The sequence below is a fragment of the Crocuta crocuta genome, unplaced genomic scaffold, assembly GCF_008692635.1.
Source record: "Crocuta crocuta isolate KB4526 unplaced genomic scaffold, BGI_CrCroc_1.0 scaffold528, whole genome shotgun sequence".
Classification (NCBI taxonomy): domain Eukaryota; kingdom Metazoa; phylum Chordata; class Mammalia; order Carnivora; family Hyaenidae; genus Crocuta; species Crocuta crocuta.
In genome coordinates this window covers 1,066,963-1,071,403 of record NW_027530010.1, presented here as the reverse complement: position 1 = coordinate 1,071,403, position 4,441 = coordinate 1,066,963, and the positions used below count along the sequence as shown (strand labels likewise).

At 62.5% G+C, this 4,441-nt stretch overlaps 1 protein-coding gene across 1 annotated transcript in view; it reads left to right on the top strand.

The window, feature by feature from the left end:
* Nucleotides 1–2,886: 2,886 nt before the first annotated feature.
* Nucleotides 2,887–4,441, top strand: part of PMVK (phosphomevalonate kinase) — an 11,457-nt gene continuing 9,902 nt past the window's right edge. Inside the window, exon 1 of the mRNA XM_077764134.1 lies at nt 2,887–3,992. The gene's annotated coding sequence lies outside the window, so the exon portion shown is untranslated. The remainder of the gene's footprint in view (nt 3,993–4,441) is intronic.

The window sequence follows — 4,441 nt, the reverse complement described above, 5'->3', positions numbered from 1 at the left end:
CCCACATCTCATCTGTGCCCGTGTCTGCCACTGCTGCCTCCCGTCCCTGCCCCTCACTCTACCCCCCTCCCCGTCCCCCATAAGCTCCTTGAAGGTCAGGGGCATATGTTCCTCCCAAGACGCTCTCCCAGCCACCTCTGCCAGGCTGGCCAGCTGTTGCCTGGGGGACCTCCTGGGGCCACCCTGATGCAGGGGTTCCCGGCCCCTCCCCCTCCACATGCTCATGGGGCAAGGGGGGGGCTGGCCTGCCTGGTCCTGCACCCCTACGACAGCAGCCCCTACCCCCATCTTACCCCTGGGCTACCTGCCTGCTGATGCTTGAGGAGCTGCCCCTTCCCCCCTCAGCTTCCAGAAGAGGCCCCGCCCCACTTACCCCTCCTCTTCAATCTGGGCCCGATGGAGGCCCTGCCCAGGTCTCTCCTTCCCAGACCCTTGGTCTGAGCAAGCTCTGACGGAAAAACCAGTCTCCAGTCGCCACCGGTGCCCACCTTGTGGGCCTCAGGCCAGGTGCCCCCTTGCTTTCGCGGTGAGCTCCCCCATCAGCACAGTGGACACCGGAGCACTCCCATAGGGCAGAGTACCGCCAGGAAGCGTGATTCTCTGAGGAGGGAGCGGGCCCTGGGAGCTAGGACCACGGGAGGAGAGGGCACTCCTTCCCAAACCACGAGGCAGGAGCTGGGGGGGGGGGGTGCTGGCTTGCATCTCATTCTGCGCACCCTGTGCAGCCCCCGGTGTCCCCCCTGCCCCCCCCAGGCTAGCTCGATGGGTTTCACGCGGTAGAATTTACAAGTTCTCTGTTCGCGGTGCCAGAGAGGAGTCCACGCGGGGCCTGAAGAGGAGGGAAGGCTGGCCTTTGACCTGGACTTTGAAGGACAGGAGGATTTGGGATGAGGACAGAGGGGAGGCGCGGGGAGGGGGAACGGCCTGTGGCCACACGTTTAAGTTCATGCTCACCGGACTCCCACAGGCCCACCTGCGAGTCTAAGGAGGGCTTTGCCATGGGCACCTGGGCGTGGGTGCGGTGCAGCTGGCGGCAGGGGTGTGACGGGTGCTTACGGGGAGTCGGCCAGCAGCCGGGAGGGAGGCAGTGCGGCCAACTTGGAGCAGCGCTCGAGCGCCCCAGGCCTGGGTGGGACAGACCAGGGGAAAGCCAGGCCACACGGGGCTTCCCGGCCCCGGGGCAGGTGGCTGACTGCGTCCCCTGCGGTTCTGGCAAAGGACGAGGAAGGACAGAGCTGGTCCTGCAGGGGTGGGGTGGAGAGGGGGAGGCAGCTGGGCTTGGCGCCTCCCAGCAGGTCACCCACAGCTCCCTGCTTGTGCATCCCCCGCCCCCCTAGTCAGACCCCTTGGAGAAGTTCCGACCGGCATCAGGCTCTTAACCTTACTGGGCCTGAAGGAGGGGGCGCCCCCCTGCATGGGGCGTGACCTGTCTGCTGAGGGTCAGAGGGGCAGGTCGTCAGGCTGGGGCAGGACAGGCGGAAAGTGAGGGCGGGCACCGTGGAGAGGGAAGGGTTAGTCCCCTGTGCAAGGTCAGCCTCCCATGGGCCACACCGGCCCGCCACGCTGGCTCACGTGGCCCTGGGCCCTGGCGGACGCAGCTCGTGGGAAACCCCGCGTGGCGTGAGGCCTGCGCAGAAACCGGCCGCCCCCCTCCTCCACTTGGGCCACGGGCTTTTTGGCTCTTCTGTCTCACGGACAAGTAGACCGTGAGGGTGAGACCACAGTAGCTGCTTACAGACGAGTAAACAGCATAGAGAGAGGGCGTGGCTTGCCTAAGGTCGCGTGGTGGCTGGACAGGCCCAGGGCCCCAGTGGGCACTCGAAATGTCCGGTGCTATCCACCCTCCCCCGCCGGCCCTGGGCCGGGAGCCCGAGCCCCAGCTGTGTCTGAGTCTGGTCCCTGTGCCCCCCGGGCCACGTGGGCACCAGGCCCCGGAGGCACCTCCCCACTGGCCCCCTGTGGCCCAGCTTGTGGGCAGGAGAAGCCTGGGTCTGGAAGGCCCTTCACAGGCGCAAAGCCACAGCCTCTTTGGTTCAGACGTGAGTGAGATCCGAGGCCCAAAGAGAGAAGTGACTTGTCCGAGGTCACAAAGCTTGCGAGGGGCAGGTCAGCGGCCCGAGCCCTTGGCTGCTGACCGCTAAGAGTCCCCTCCTCCCTCCCCTCCTCTGTTTGTGTTTGTGTAGGCTCTACGGCGAGGCTCAGAGGAACCCGCTCTTCCTCCCACTGCCCTTGAGCTTGGACATCACCCGCGGCTCGTACTGGAGGGACGTCTGGCGGTGGCCACTCGGAGGGGCGGAGGCTGGACAGAGGGGAGGCTGTGGCCGTGGAGGGCTGCAGGGGGGAGGCCGCCTGGGGAGCCACCCGGGACCCGAACAGCTGGGCATGGGGTTACGAGGCTCGGCCTTGAGGATGCCCCCAAACGCCCTTCTAGCCTCGGGAGTGAAGACCTGGCCTCCAGACTCTCCCCGAAGAGCCGTCCATTTGCTCATTCATTTATTTTTGTCAGTCGCTCATGCAGCGCTTCCCGGGGCCTGGCCCGGCGCCAGCCCCTGGACATGCCTTCTGGCGGGGGGGCAGGGACGCAGGCCCGGAGCTGCCGCTGCGTGCCAAGGCGGGGCTCGGGGGTCCCGGAGGCCCCCTGGCTGCGAGGAGGCCACCAGACCCAGCTCGACCACTTCTAGCACCTGACTTGGAGCCAAGTCTGTCCGTGTCCTTCTGAGAATACCAACGTCTGTCACCAAGGGAGTTAAAAAGAGTGAAATGAAATCACTACATGTCTCCTCAACGCCAGCAGAAGCCGGGTCAGTTCCCCAGCTCCAAAGCTGACGTTCCATACACGAGAATCTAATAGAAAAACAAAAATATTTTTCTAAATCCTGAATCTTTATTTTAAAAAAACCCTTTGTTGAAGGGTGCCCGGCTGGCTCAGTCGGTGGAGCGCACGATTCCCAGTCTCGGGCCCCTGAGCTCGGGCCCCACCAGGGGGACAGAACTCGCTCAGGAAACGATCCTGTTTGCTCTTGCGTCATAGTCCAGAGTTAGCCGTGGCCGCCACCCAGGGCCGGTTAGCCTTTTAGCACGCTCGACGCTCCCCGAGTGCTGGAGGCAGACCGCCCTCGTTTGACCTTGGCCGCACAGCGCTCGCTCGTCGATCTGTGCCCCGGTTTCCTCAGCCATAAAAGCGAAAGCCGCTTTCATATCTCACGGTGATGGGGAGAATTCGTAGACCGAGGACTGAGCAGGGGAATCCAGCTTTCTGTGGGTCTGTTGGGAGGGGCGCTGTCTGGTGAGAGTTCGATGCCATCCTGGCATGACCTTGACCGAGCAGCCCCTCCCCTCCTGCGACGTCCTTGTGTGTCATTTTTTAAAGCCGGACAACTTACAAAGTCGGGGCTGGCCGCGCCTGTCCTTCCTCTGGGTGCCCCCTCACCAAGCGCTTAGCAACTTAGGGAAGGCGGGTCACCAGAGGGGACGGGCCCGAAGTCTCTGGCGGTCCACCTGTCTGTTTAGAAGCGTTTGCTCCTTCTCGCTGCAGTGGGGTCCCAGGGGGCTGGGCGCTGGGTACAATAATCTATTTAATAGATGCCTGGGCAAATCTCTCAATTATAAAGAGCCTCATTATAATTGAGCTACTCGGGGCGCCTGGATGGCTCAGTCAGTTAAGCGTCCCATTCTTGGCTTTGGCTCAGGTCATGATCTCATGGTTCGAGCCCCACGTCAGGCTCTGTGCTGACGACACGGTATTGCTTGGAATTCTCTCTCGCTCGCTCTCTGCCCCTCCCCTGCTCACACTGTCTCTCTTTCAAAATAAATAAACGTAAAAAAATTTAATAGTTGCGCCACTTCAAGTTGCCTCATCTTTAAGCAGGGATAGTAGTGTTTATGTCATACGACTGAGTGAAGGCCTGGCACAGAGTAAATGCCCAGGAAACAGAACTCCTACCCGTGTGGGGCAGAGATGGAAGCGCAGTGCGGCGGTACGGTGAGCCCAGGTGTGTCAGGAGCACGGGAAACAGGCATCAAGTCAGAGGGTGGGGGTCAGGGAGGAGGCGGGCACAGGCCAAGCGCTGAGGTGCAGGTCAGAGTCTGCTCCACAGAGAATGAAGGTGGGGGGGCCCCGGCGGGGAGAACCGCACGACGGCGACACGTAGAGCCACTTACAGCTTCGGTCAGAGCATTGCGCAAGCGGCAATTTATGTCCGTGTCCCTGCTCCAGTTTTGGGATACAATTTCTCACGCCTCGTTTCTAAGCCGCTTTATCACTGCCTGTCTCTCAGGAGAGTAAACGCTCTCGGAGAGCAGGCTCTGGTTTGCTCGCTGTCGCGGCTCCGGCGGTCCCGGCGCGTCCCCAGCGCGTCCCCGGCCTCGGCTCAGACATTTACATACGTGTTGCATGAACGACTGAGGGGGTGTCTCTCCCATCAGCTCCCAAGGACTCGGC